Raw genomic sequence first — 12,428 nt, 5'->3', positions numbered from 1 at the left:
CAAAAAAATACACATGCCTTTTGCCCAATTGTTTGCTTAAAGTGAAAAACTGTATTAGGTAGTCTAGATATTAAACATGGATAACTTAGAATTCACCTGCAGATATTGAGCATTTGTACAGTATAAATATACTGCAGAAAAAAAAAAAATAGTATGTTAGTATGCTTTTCTGATCAAAGCCATGCTTTGAGAAAACTCAACTCAATATTTTACCTGGAGAATAAATGAAGACTCGACAGGTTGACACGATAATGGTAGGTTTTGCCTCATAGTGGGAGTATGCAACAATCACCCATCAGCCCTTTGGGACTGTGCAGTAAATCAAACAGAAAATGCAGCAGAAACACTAATAAAGGTATTATGATGTAATCTTTATGGAACTGCTCTGTGAAAATAAGTTCTCTGTCTTATGTCTAACTCCAGCACCTCATCTGTTGGTTTTCTTTATAGACATGGAGGCCACAGAAGCTGTGATATGGGCTCAATGTTGAGTTCATGTTGCCCATGTAGTTTCTTAACAGATATTTTGGTCTTTTTGTTAAGAATTCATCAGTGCATCAAGTGAAATTAGGCATATGGCAGATTCTACAAATGACTCAAATGCACAGGAAACTCTCAAATGATTTCAATATTTCACACTGATAGACTATATATAGGCAAAAACTAGAATTTGGTTAGACTTAATTATTTTTAACTACACTTTTAGGCCATCTGATAAGGACTTTTTCATCAAAATGCATTCTAGGATGATAATAGGCTACCGTTCTGTATTTACAGTGATTAACCAGTGATTTCTGACAACATGAGTGACAGCAGGCATTAGCCGAAAAACTAGCTCAGCATTCTTTCTTTCTTTTTCTTTTGTATGTAGGCTATGCCTGTGTATGGGAATGCTATGCTTGCTGCAAGTGGCTTAAAAGGGTGTATTAATCTTTCAATAGGCCTAAATGAACACAAGTCAATTTATTTTTGATATAACGTTAGCTATATAAAAATGCAATAACCGACAATATTCACGTACTGTAGGCTACATACATTTTCATTAAAATGAACTGACGGTGACTTTCGGGAAGACTTTAGTGATGACGCAAATGAATCGATTCATTAAAACGGATTCGCTGAACCGATTCACGGAAATGTTTTTTGTCGATCGGGCATTAACCTTGCAAACTTTAAGATGAAATAAATCCAGTGATTGTTTCATCTGAATGTCAAATTGACCCGAGTGCATGTTAAAAGGCAGATATAAATGCATCCTGTCATATTCAGCTGTCCGTTCAGGGATTATTGATGTAATGCTTCAAATGATGAACATTGTTATTATAAATTGCTCTATTTTCTTTTTCAAAATCTGGGTCATTTAGAGAGTCTGAAATCAGCAAACTGCCTTAGCTAGGGCTTCTTGGAACAACCTTATGGATAATTGTGTATTTTTGTTTACCCTTATATTCAAAGTTAAAAGTATACTGAATTCTCTCTTATGTTATGTAAAGTTATATGAAGCATCATTGTTAAACTAATTTTTAGTGATGTTTAGGAATGATGTATTGACTTCACCCCAGATAGCACTGAAAAACGTATCTCTTGTAATAATTGAAACATCTAAATGCGTTTCATTTTATGAGCAATAAAACAGGTTAATTCAATGCTTGATTTTACCATAATTTGTGTAGCATTTAATTTGATCAAAAACTTTTATATTAGTTCCATATTGAAGCTGTATGTTTCCGAGACCTTTTGTACCATTTGTCAAAACAGAATCTGAATTTTTCATTGTTGTTGAATGTAAATTCACATTAAAACATCTGTATGTTTTTCATGTTATGAGCACTAAAATATGGATTCATTTAATTCCTGACATTGCCATCTTTTAATATCCTCTTGTTAAGTCTGATGTCACGCGTCACTACTTCCTCCTGGTCCAAACGCTCAGATGCCACAACAAACGGTGCTAATATACCCTCACAATGTGATATAAAACTACCAAAAACAAAAAATCCTAACCTTTCACTCCATACCGAAATCCCAGATTTTTTCAGACAATGAAAATCTAAATAAAAATAACAATTATTTGTATCTGGGACGCTGTGAGCACGGAGACTGTAGTATACGGCGTAAGATTTTAAATGTTAAGCTTAAATGTTAAATATGAATAAACAGTGCTCATAAACGGCTGTGGAGATGGTATTCTCAAGTGAAATGAGTTGAGGCTTGGACCCGGAAACAGCATTTCTTACATCATGACTTAACAACAAGCAGACAGCATTTCAATTTAATCAAAAACATTGTTCTGGGATTTTAAATTATTTCCATATTGAAAATACATTTCAAATATATCCATATAAGTTCATTTTAGTTTAGCTGAGATTATTTGCTAATTAGTCCATCAGTTTTTACCAGTTCTACATTTAGGCTGATTTGAGGACCATTGCACATATTAAGTGAGGATTATTCTATTGACACAATGATCAGCCAGTCACAGCTAAGTGGAGGCACAGCCGTGATTTGTTCTCCTGTTTTGTTTGGACTTTTGTCTTTATTAGAGCTCAGTGAGAACACAGTTTGAAAGCCATTTGAAAGCAGGTGATGGAGAATACCACTAATCACGGAACTGGCTTTACTGAGGAGATGCGCATGATCATCGCGTTCATTATATCGCCCAGCCCTAATTTATTTATTTTTTGTAGTATTTGTACTATCAACCACTTCCTCATCCGTTGTTGTATGTTTATTTTTTTATTAGTTTTTTGGAGAGGGCAATGCCTCTCGTGCCTCCTCAGAGAAAGCGGCCCTGGTTTGTACGTGTTGCTGTTGTAAATAGGGGAGATGTGTTGAACGAGCGAACAGCAGTGGCTCTCAGCACAGCTGGATGGCCTGATAAAACCATAAGAGCCATCCAGTCCAAACAGCCTGATAGATTCAAAGCTAGCGCGGCTCCTCTGAGCAGACATCTGAAGAGGCAAGAGGGCAGAGGCAGGCTGGACTCAAAACCTTACTCAGTAGCCAGAATCTGTGAGCTCACCTGCCATGAGTTACATACTCCAAAACTGCACACGAGATGCAAACTGCTTGTACTTTTTTGCAGCACATATATAGGCTACATTTTTTTTCATGCATGACCGGTTCAGATGACATACTGCGTTTGTCAAAGTGTGCAACCAATACTGCTATTTGTCATCTTTTATTTGCCCTCGGGTTGTTCCGACCTCGTTTTCTTTCTTCCATGAAACACAAAGATGTTGCATATCGTTTAACATGCTACTATTAAAAATAACTAGACTGAACAAAGTATGCACTGCACAGAAGAGAGTAGGCAGTGCGCTAGCTTTCTATTCTGAACGCAGCCGAGGAGTGTAATCGTATTCAGGTGGACTCGGGAGGTCCAATCAGATTTAGGTCTGTGGCCTGATGACTAATTAGATCTGTAGTCTCTTGATCAGTTACTTCCAAGCCTGTGGTCTCTGCACTGAGCAAGCATTGCTCAGCTCAGTTAACCCACCCCAAACTCAGTGCCTTACAAAAATAATCAAATTTAATGGTGTAATTGTGCAGCAAGGCACCATTTTACCCCACTGTAAACCTATGCAATAGATTCAAACCTGAACAAAGCACTGATGACCCTGTACAAAGCAGGTCGGTGGAGATCAAGATATCATCATGCTCAATATTTATCAGCGACGATCTCAAACACCTCCACTTTGAGGCTAAATTGAGATGTTGCCAAGCAACCGCATGGTATAGTGCCAGGAGCGCAGCTTTACAGCGTCCCCAGTTGTGTCTTTTATCTCTTAGAAACACTAGACTGTCTGCCTTTTTCTGTAGAACAAGTTTAAAGGTGTCACACAAAACAAGCAAATGCATACTGCGATGCGTTCCGATGGCATGAGTTTATGTGGTGTGTGTAATTGTGGTTTCTGTGTGTGCAAATAGTGGTTTGCAAAGGCCAGTATCGCTTTTACTATTGCTTAACACTGAACAAATGATTTTTATGTATTTTAGATGTGAATATAAACAAATATTATTGGAGTATATTGTACAAAGATACTATTTCACTCTTTCTACTTCAGAATTTCACTTTTTATTCTATGTGTTACTTAAAATGGTTTTCTCCGTGTATATTGAATCTTAGACAAACGATTAGACAACCTATAGTTTTCTTTAAAAATATGACTATTTTTTCCTCATGGAAAATAGAATGGGCAAAAAGAAATCCTATAGACTCACAAAGGGAGATTTTGAGCCATATTTTGACTTGCCAGCAGGTAACCACCTAGCAACAATTCACAACAAACAATCATGTGCTAAAAACACCTTGCATAGCAACACATGGGCATTGTGAGGCATGTTTTGAATAAGCGTTACGTATTTTCATAAATGTGTACTTTAGTGTGTTTTGTGTCTTAAATTGAATTATTTTGAAAATTCAGTGAGCATTGTAGAAGCAGACAAACAGACAAGAAGCTAACTTTTTGGAGCAAAATATTGTTTGGTAGGCAAAAATACTCATATTATAGGCAAAGAAAATCTCATAGACTCACAAGTGGAGATTTAAGCCACATTTTGGCTTTGGTCAAAAGGCAACCACCCGGCAACCATGTAGCAATGTACTAAAAATAAATAGCAACACCCTGGCATTGTAAAAGGGCAAGCTTATTTAGATTGTATTGTATTATATTGTATTATATTTTGTTTTTATTTGCACACAAAAAGTAAGGTTGAACCACTGATGTCACATGGTCTATTTTATCGATGTCCTTACTGCATTTCTGGGCCTTGAACTTGGTGGTTCCGTTGCTGTCTATGCAGGGTCAGAAAGCTCTCGGATTTCATCAAAAATATCTTCTGAAGATTAACAACATGAGGGTGAGTAATTAATGACAGAATTTTCCTTTTTGATTGAACTATCCCTTTAACTTTTTAAAAAATATTAATATTTTTGCCTGGCAAACAAGAAAATGGGTGAAAAAAAAAAATCAGTCATGGGAGAAATTTGAGCAATATTTTGACTTGGGCCAATAAGCAACTATATAGCAACCATGTTCTAAAAACACTTCACATATCAAAACCCAGGTTTTTCCTGCATGTGTTTTTAATGAGTAAGCATTATGTATTTTCTGAAATATCGTCTGTAGTGTGTTTTGTTTTGTAAATTTCTACTGTAGAAGCAGTCAAACCTGACAAGTTAACTTTTTGGAGTTTTCTTTGAAAACATGAATACCACTTTTAATGTTTTCTTTGAAGAATTATGACGTTCTTACTGTCAAGTGCTTATGCAAGCAGCATACACCAAAATCCAATGCTGGTTCACTGGCTAGTTTGTTTTTTCTTTCTTTCTTTTTTTTCAGCAGGAATGGTTCAGGCGGGGTAAAATACTCTAAACAACACAACCATAGCCATTTACTCACTAGGTGTCCACTTATTCATTTTCAGGAAATTTAGCTGAAGTGGCCTCTTATTATCTGAAGTACTAATTGAACCTATTTTCCTTTTCGAAGCCTGTCTACCTGCATTCATTTTAAAGCAATAACTCATGGATGAGCAACACCACTCTTTGGCAACCACTCACACTGATGGCTCCACTTATGTGGTGACCAAAACAGCAGCACCTCCCCACAGTCAGATCACGAATCGCTGTGACTTCATCTCCACGTTATGCAATTTAATCACGCTCCGTATATATCCTACGGTTTTACTGCTGCAAGTGTTAAATTTCTTAAAGGATGCACAAATCTGATTTGCATCAAGAAGGTCTAATATAAAAAGTTGATTGCTGCAAATAGTTATCACAACCTAAAATTCAACATTAGAAGTAATAATGTTGTTTTTTCTGTAATATGTTGTAACTTAAACTAAGTGCTTGACTAAAGTTTAGTTAAATTTAGTTTAATTACGTTAGATATTTAAGTTATCGCAACCAATTTTAAATTGTTACAACAAATTGCAGCAGAATTTAAGAAAATTATTCATGAGTTTTCTTATTGGCAGTTTGAGTGGTGCATGGGTATTTTTATTTATTTTTTTAACTTTTTTTTTTTGGAGCCATTGAACGGATCACTTTATGTTAAAGCTAGAGGGAAAAACTATTTCAACATTGCATTTGGTTGCAACGTGTTTAACGTAATATCAGGGTCCTTAAGCAAAACCAGTGGGTTAATGGATGCCGTTTCACTTTGTTACTCAAAAACCCCTATGATGTTCTCTGATCGTGAGCGAAATGTGTTGTGTAGTTGTCTGAAATCCTTTTAACAACGCTTAATTTAACAAAAATCATTTGCCGAGGCATTTGTGGTACGGTAGGTAAGTCGATGGCTAAGCTACTAACATTTAAGCCTCAAAGTCCTTTCTGCCGTTAATGTGACAAGCGAAATAACACTTCATGTTGGGCTTCTCACACCTGTTTGTTTAAACTATCAATGAATATAATTTCCACCTGGATCTACTTTAGCCAAGCCAAGACAAAACCGCTAGACCGACCGTGCACGCGCAACTTACACCTAGCTAGCCATCATGAAGAGAAAAAAGCACATAAAAACAAATAAAGATAAAACCGAAAAAAGGGTTTTAAGTGTTTGAATGGATGGAACAGCTGTGGAGGGATGAATAACTCGTTAGCTCTGTGCATTTGAAGCCATTATACCCGCACCTCTCACCTAGCCTCATTTGCAAAAAGGACAGGATTGAGGTGCTAATTAACGTGATAAAGAGTTGAGCAAATCTGATGGTGGCGCTGGATTTTGGAGGGAAAAAAATAATCTGTTACATCTGTATTCTCCAACACTCAGAAAGTGTGACTTTCATGTTTAATTAATTAAACGTTCTCTTTAACTGTATCTTGACAAATACAAGCCAATTAGAAATGGAGGAGAAATGTTTGTGACTAATTAATGGTTGATTTCAGGGGAAAAAGTCTAAAACTTGGAACAGATTTAACTTGCAACAGTAGTCTCACACCTGGATTTTCACAGCACTAAATGCTGATTAGCAGGAAAATGAACCATGGTGTGGTGCAGTTAAAGTGAAGCATCACCTCTCAACGCTTTAACGGAGATGAATAGGGCTAATTCACCAGCTATGGGTGGGGCTGTTGCATTAATTGAACGCAGGCGAAACTCCAAAGAAACATATCTCTATTTTTTGGCTGATTTACCTCGGTTTGTTTGAAGCCCGCTTTTAAATAATTACTCCTCGAGTGGTTTTGATCTCGCTTATAGGGGTTATTACAAAATAAAAGTCCTTTCCCTGAAATTTTTTTGTTTGTTTGTTTTGACAGTTGCTGTTTAACAGTTTATTTTAGGATCATTCTCATAATTTTTTATATAGCCTAACATTAAATTGTAAATTTTTTGGCCGTGCAAAAAAAAAAAAAAAAAAAACAAAATTCTCGTGTCAATGAAATAAAATTTAAGCTAGTTGCCAAGACAAAATAGATCATTTTCATTTTATTTAACTTGACGTAAAATAGATAAAACTAATAAATAACATAAAAATCTTTTGAAAATGCTGTATAGTTTTTTTTAATGACACACAACAAAATTACTAATATGAAAACAGAAAATATGCAAATCAAATATAATTCAAAATATTACTACAATAGTATATCAATTATACTACAATAACACTGTGAAGTGAAAAAGTGAGTATCTTCTTGGTTTTTATGTAAATCTATGATGTTTATGTTTGTATTTACTAGCCAAACTTGAGTGTTAAGTTTTGTTTATGGTCTTTGCAAAGATGAGCATATTCATTTATATATTTGTGAAATTCTGACAATAAACTGACAAATTAACTAACGTAGGCTACATGATTTAATTATGCCTTATTAGTAAAGGTCATTTACATCTGAAATTTTCGCACGTTAAAAAATAAATATGACCTAGTCTCAGGTCCAGTAGGGATTGTAGGTGGGGGGAGTGAATGTCCAGCGCTCTCTCCACCTTCAATACCATGATTTAGGTGCCCTTGAGCAAGGCACCGAACCCCTAACTGCTCCCCGGGTGCCGCAGCATTGGCTGCCCACTGCTCCGGGTGTGTTTACATCCGAAATTGATGTGTGTGTGTGTGTATGCACTTTGGATGGGATAGATGCAGAGCACAAATTCCGAGTATGGGTTACCATACTTGGCCACATGTCACTTTCACTTCCACTTCACTTTCAATTTTCAGCGTTTTCGCATCCGTAGCATGCATTTTGATAGGAAAGGATGGGGAATACGGAAAAACTGATTAATTGGAATATGTCATAAAACACGGTCTTAATTATAAGATTTGTCCAGTTGTGTCAGTTCGGATCCAGGAAAACAACCTTTTTATTACCTTTAAATTTAAAATGAAAGTTTGCTGGGCAATATAGATAAAAATAATGTTTGTCAACCAATTCAGTATATATCTTGTGACTGAAACGGCATATTTTTTTATTTTTAATAAAACATCCATTGTAGCCAGTTTAAATGTTTAATCTGAGAGTAAAACAGAAAAGTCTAGTTTTAAAATAGTTTTTAGAATAAATGTCTCATAGTCCAATTTTTTTTTTTAAACTAGCATGACTAACTAGTTGTTTAGAAACAAAAGTGCATTACAATGTTTAATTGTATAGCCAGAAAATGTTATTTTTGAGCTGTTTGTATATGTATTTATAGGGAGCGATATGTAACACTTGCTTTACCAGAATCTTTTTTTTTTCTAATTTGTGCACAACACATGTTGAAGTGAAATTTGAGTTGTTGTTTTCCTCCTTTTTTGATGTGTAAGTTTATATCCATCGTCACCCAATAGTTCATACGCAGCACATAGACTGACAGAACAAAAGCCCAGAGTCATTACATGCCACAACACACACATCAGTCTCTTGTACCACTGAATTGTTAAATGATGCTGTACAACATCATCATTTCCCTAACTAGACAGCTCCACAATTCATCCAGAGTGCATTTCTTCTCTTATCGGGAGCTGTGCTTTTCAGAAACGTCATTTCCGAGTAATTCACACATGCTGAAACTCATTTGAAAAGAGCAGAGCGACGCAAATAACATCGCCGTCATCTGAGACAGGATATGCTCTAATAATAAAAGTCTGTCAGAGAAATTCACAGTATTGAGTACAAAACGAGATTTCAGCACGGCCATAAAAATGCCCTTTGTGCCTCAGCGTTTCCCACAATTCAACCCGAGCAAAATGATCATTCTCTTGGGAACGGGATCTGTCGTGCTTTTTCAAGTACTGTATGTTCAAGTCAATGAACTCCAAAAATAATACAATCATACTTTCAAAAAATAATTTCATATCATCTACTCACACTTAGTTGTGTTTCAACATCTTTTAAAATGGTGATTAGTTGATTTGAAAGACTTTTGGGAAGTTGACAAGCTGTGGTGTGACATACCTATTTTTAAACCATTTTTTTAAATACTTTCTTAATTGCTATGCATGCTTCTTTATGCACTCATTTGAATTAACAGACCAAATGGAGTGAATTAAATTTATCATGCTTTTTTTTTTTCTTCAGAGAATATATTTTAGTTCATTTTTCTTACCCCACTGGTAAATAGTTTTTGTCTTGTTTTAAGCATAAAACTCTCTCAGTTTTGTTAGATTTATGCATAAAACAAGAATTAAACCATTTACCAGTGGTGTATTAAAATAAAGATATGTCTTCTCTTATATATATACTTATGTCTTCATGTCACATGCAATTTTGCTTATCTTGTTTGAAGGCTGTTTAAGTGGAAAACAAGGCAAAAATACTGATTCAGGAAATCTTTTGCAGAGTATTAAAAGCAAAAAGGTGTTTAAACCAGGTCTAAAGATACACCTTTCCTTATACAGTCATATTAACTTGAACTATTGAGGTTAATTAAGAAAAGAAGTTCACAGACACATTGTGTGCAGTTTTCACGTGCATGTTTAAATCACGCCATGCACTACTTCTTGAAGTATAACTTTCAAGTCTGTGCACCAGTGCGATCGTCGTAATGAACGCTAGCTGTTGAACAGGGCCGTTCTGGCCAAGCAGATCAGCTCTAATCATTCAGATTTTAAAACCTGTGTGTTTAATGCACAGTCCCTTGGCTCTTAATTGAGTCTTAGAAAGCCCCTATCCGGCGCGTCGTCTATCCTGCATACAAATGCACAACTTTCTATGTCAGCGCCATCTACAGAGGCAGTGCGAGAGCAGAAGGCGAACGAGGACAGAGCTGTATGAATTTTAATTGCGCTCACAGCCACATAGCCACTGCTACAGTGACACGCTTACATTCCCCGAGGTATAAAAATTTAAAACCAACTAAGTAAAAAAGAAAGTTTCCGTAAACGGGTGGGGGGGAACATATAAGTGGCATAGCCGAACGAGTGGTGCGGGCTGCCTCAATTCCCCAAAGATGGTTTATTATTCCATGCTAAAATGAAGCGGGGAGCAAGGAGTGGTAGTCAGCGAAGCGTCGGAGTTGCTCTTTGAAGGCATTAAAAAGCTGAACGCACAACAAAGACCAGATGTTCCAGCATGCTTTATTTATACTGCCATCAGCTATGTTCTGATGTCCACGAAAACACTTTACACCAGTTTTTTTCTCTGTACTAGTCGAGGCCTTTTTAACACATGCTGTAATGCTCAATGATTTCTGTGCTTTGTCGTTACTATTGATGTGTGTGGCCCGTGCAAAATGAACTTTGAGCTGCTCCTGGATACTAATGCAAAAGCAGAAAATAAAATCAGTCAGTTTGAAGCATCACTTTTGTTATTGCTCAGAGTTAGAGATTTTTCCAAGTTTTTTTTATTAAAGTTTGGCTTGTAACTTTGGACAAAAATTATACTTCAACCATACGACCAGAAGGACGAGGATGGATATTTTGTGTAAACTTGCACAGATCTGCACTTGCACCTAATTAGACAAATGTGATATTTACAAAAAAAAAAAAAAGATTATTTACAAAAATTTTAATCATTGTAATATTATGCATATCTAATGTTTTTCCCAAACTGATGGATATTTTGGAGTAACATTTGTAGCCTTGCACAATAAAAATGCATGATTATTGGTGGTCAATACCAAAGTCAATGAAATATTTATTTCTTCTTGTTCAAGTTTTTCCAAACCAGTTGCCATTGCATGGATATTTTGAGCAACTTTGTAACCTTTCACAACATAATAATAAAAAAAAATTCTTACTCGTTAATACCAATATATGTCAGTGCAATATCATGCATATCTAATGTTATTCCAAACTTTACACAGATCTGCACTTGCACTCTAATTAGACCAATATGATAATATTTCTAATATTTGTTTCCAAAGTTTCTGATTTTTTCCCCGAACTATTTGCGATTTGCAATATTCAAACTTTTAGACCTATTTTAACCTTTGTAGGTGGGGGGAGTGAATGTCCAGCGCTCTCTCCACCCTCAATACCACGACTGAGATGCCCTTGAGCAAGGCACCGACCCCCCAACTGCTCCCCGGGCACCGCAGCATAAATGGCTGCCCACTGCTCCGGGTGTGTGTTCACGGTGTGTGTGTGTGTTCACTGCTGTGTGTGTGCACGTTGGATGGGTTAAATGCAGAGCACCAATTCCAAGTATGGGTCACCATACTTGGCAGTAAGTCACTTCATATTTAAGAACAGGTTTTAACATCATAGTATCTCTTTCAGTGTCCTTTCCAGTTGCCCGACCCAGCGACCGACAGATTATTGTGTTTACACACCCGTGCATGTATAAAACACCAGCTCAGACACTTTTTGCTTGAACAGCGTGTAATCTGAATAGAGGTTTGGCGTTGAAGGGCGCATTGTGTCGTTTGAATGACAATAAAAGGTAGCAGGCGCATTACGGTTCTACACTGCGGTGGTTTTTGTGCATTGAAAACCCAAAAGACTCTGACATGTGGTTGCGCTAGCTTTTGTTTTTGTGTTAAATGTTTAGGGCCAGAGGAAAAAGATTCTCAAACAAAGCTGTTCGGTTCAATTAAAAGAGGAAATATCTCTTCCTGAATGAGGGATCCATTGAAACAAAGAGTGTTAAATTGATGGTGCCACAATAAAACTATTAGCAGGGGAGTAGACAGATGCTGATGTGCCGGTCCCCTTTCCAGGGATTATTATTTATTTACACTTCTCAATCACAGCCTCCCAGATGCCACCCGGACTCTGCTGTGGAGTGTCTGCTGGGGGAGGGGTGTGTGTGTGCGTGTATGGTATGGATATAACCAGGGGCGTAGTGGCTCAGATTTGGCAGTGTGTGCCCCTGATATGACACCTGGACAAACACTATCAGTGTCGAATCCAAGGACTGATATCCAGCTCATAGAGAAACCCATTATTGATTTGTGCTGTTTATTCCAGAGGCACTTTAATCGCGGCAGGCCTACTGTACATGCTCACATCTGTCGCAAATTGCTCCTCTTGGAGGCACTTTTCAAGCACATATCAGCCAAAGA

The sequence above is a fragment of the Barbus barbus genome (genome assembly GCF_936440315.1).
Source record: "Barbus barbus genome assembly, chromosome: 12".
Classification (NCBI taxonomy): Eukaryota; Metazoa; Chordata; class Actinopteri; order Cypriniformes; family Cyprinidae; genus Barbus; species Barbus barbus.
Note: the sequence above shows the minus strand (reverse complement) of the source record.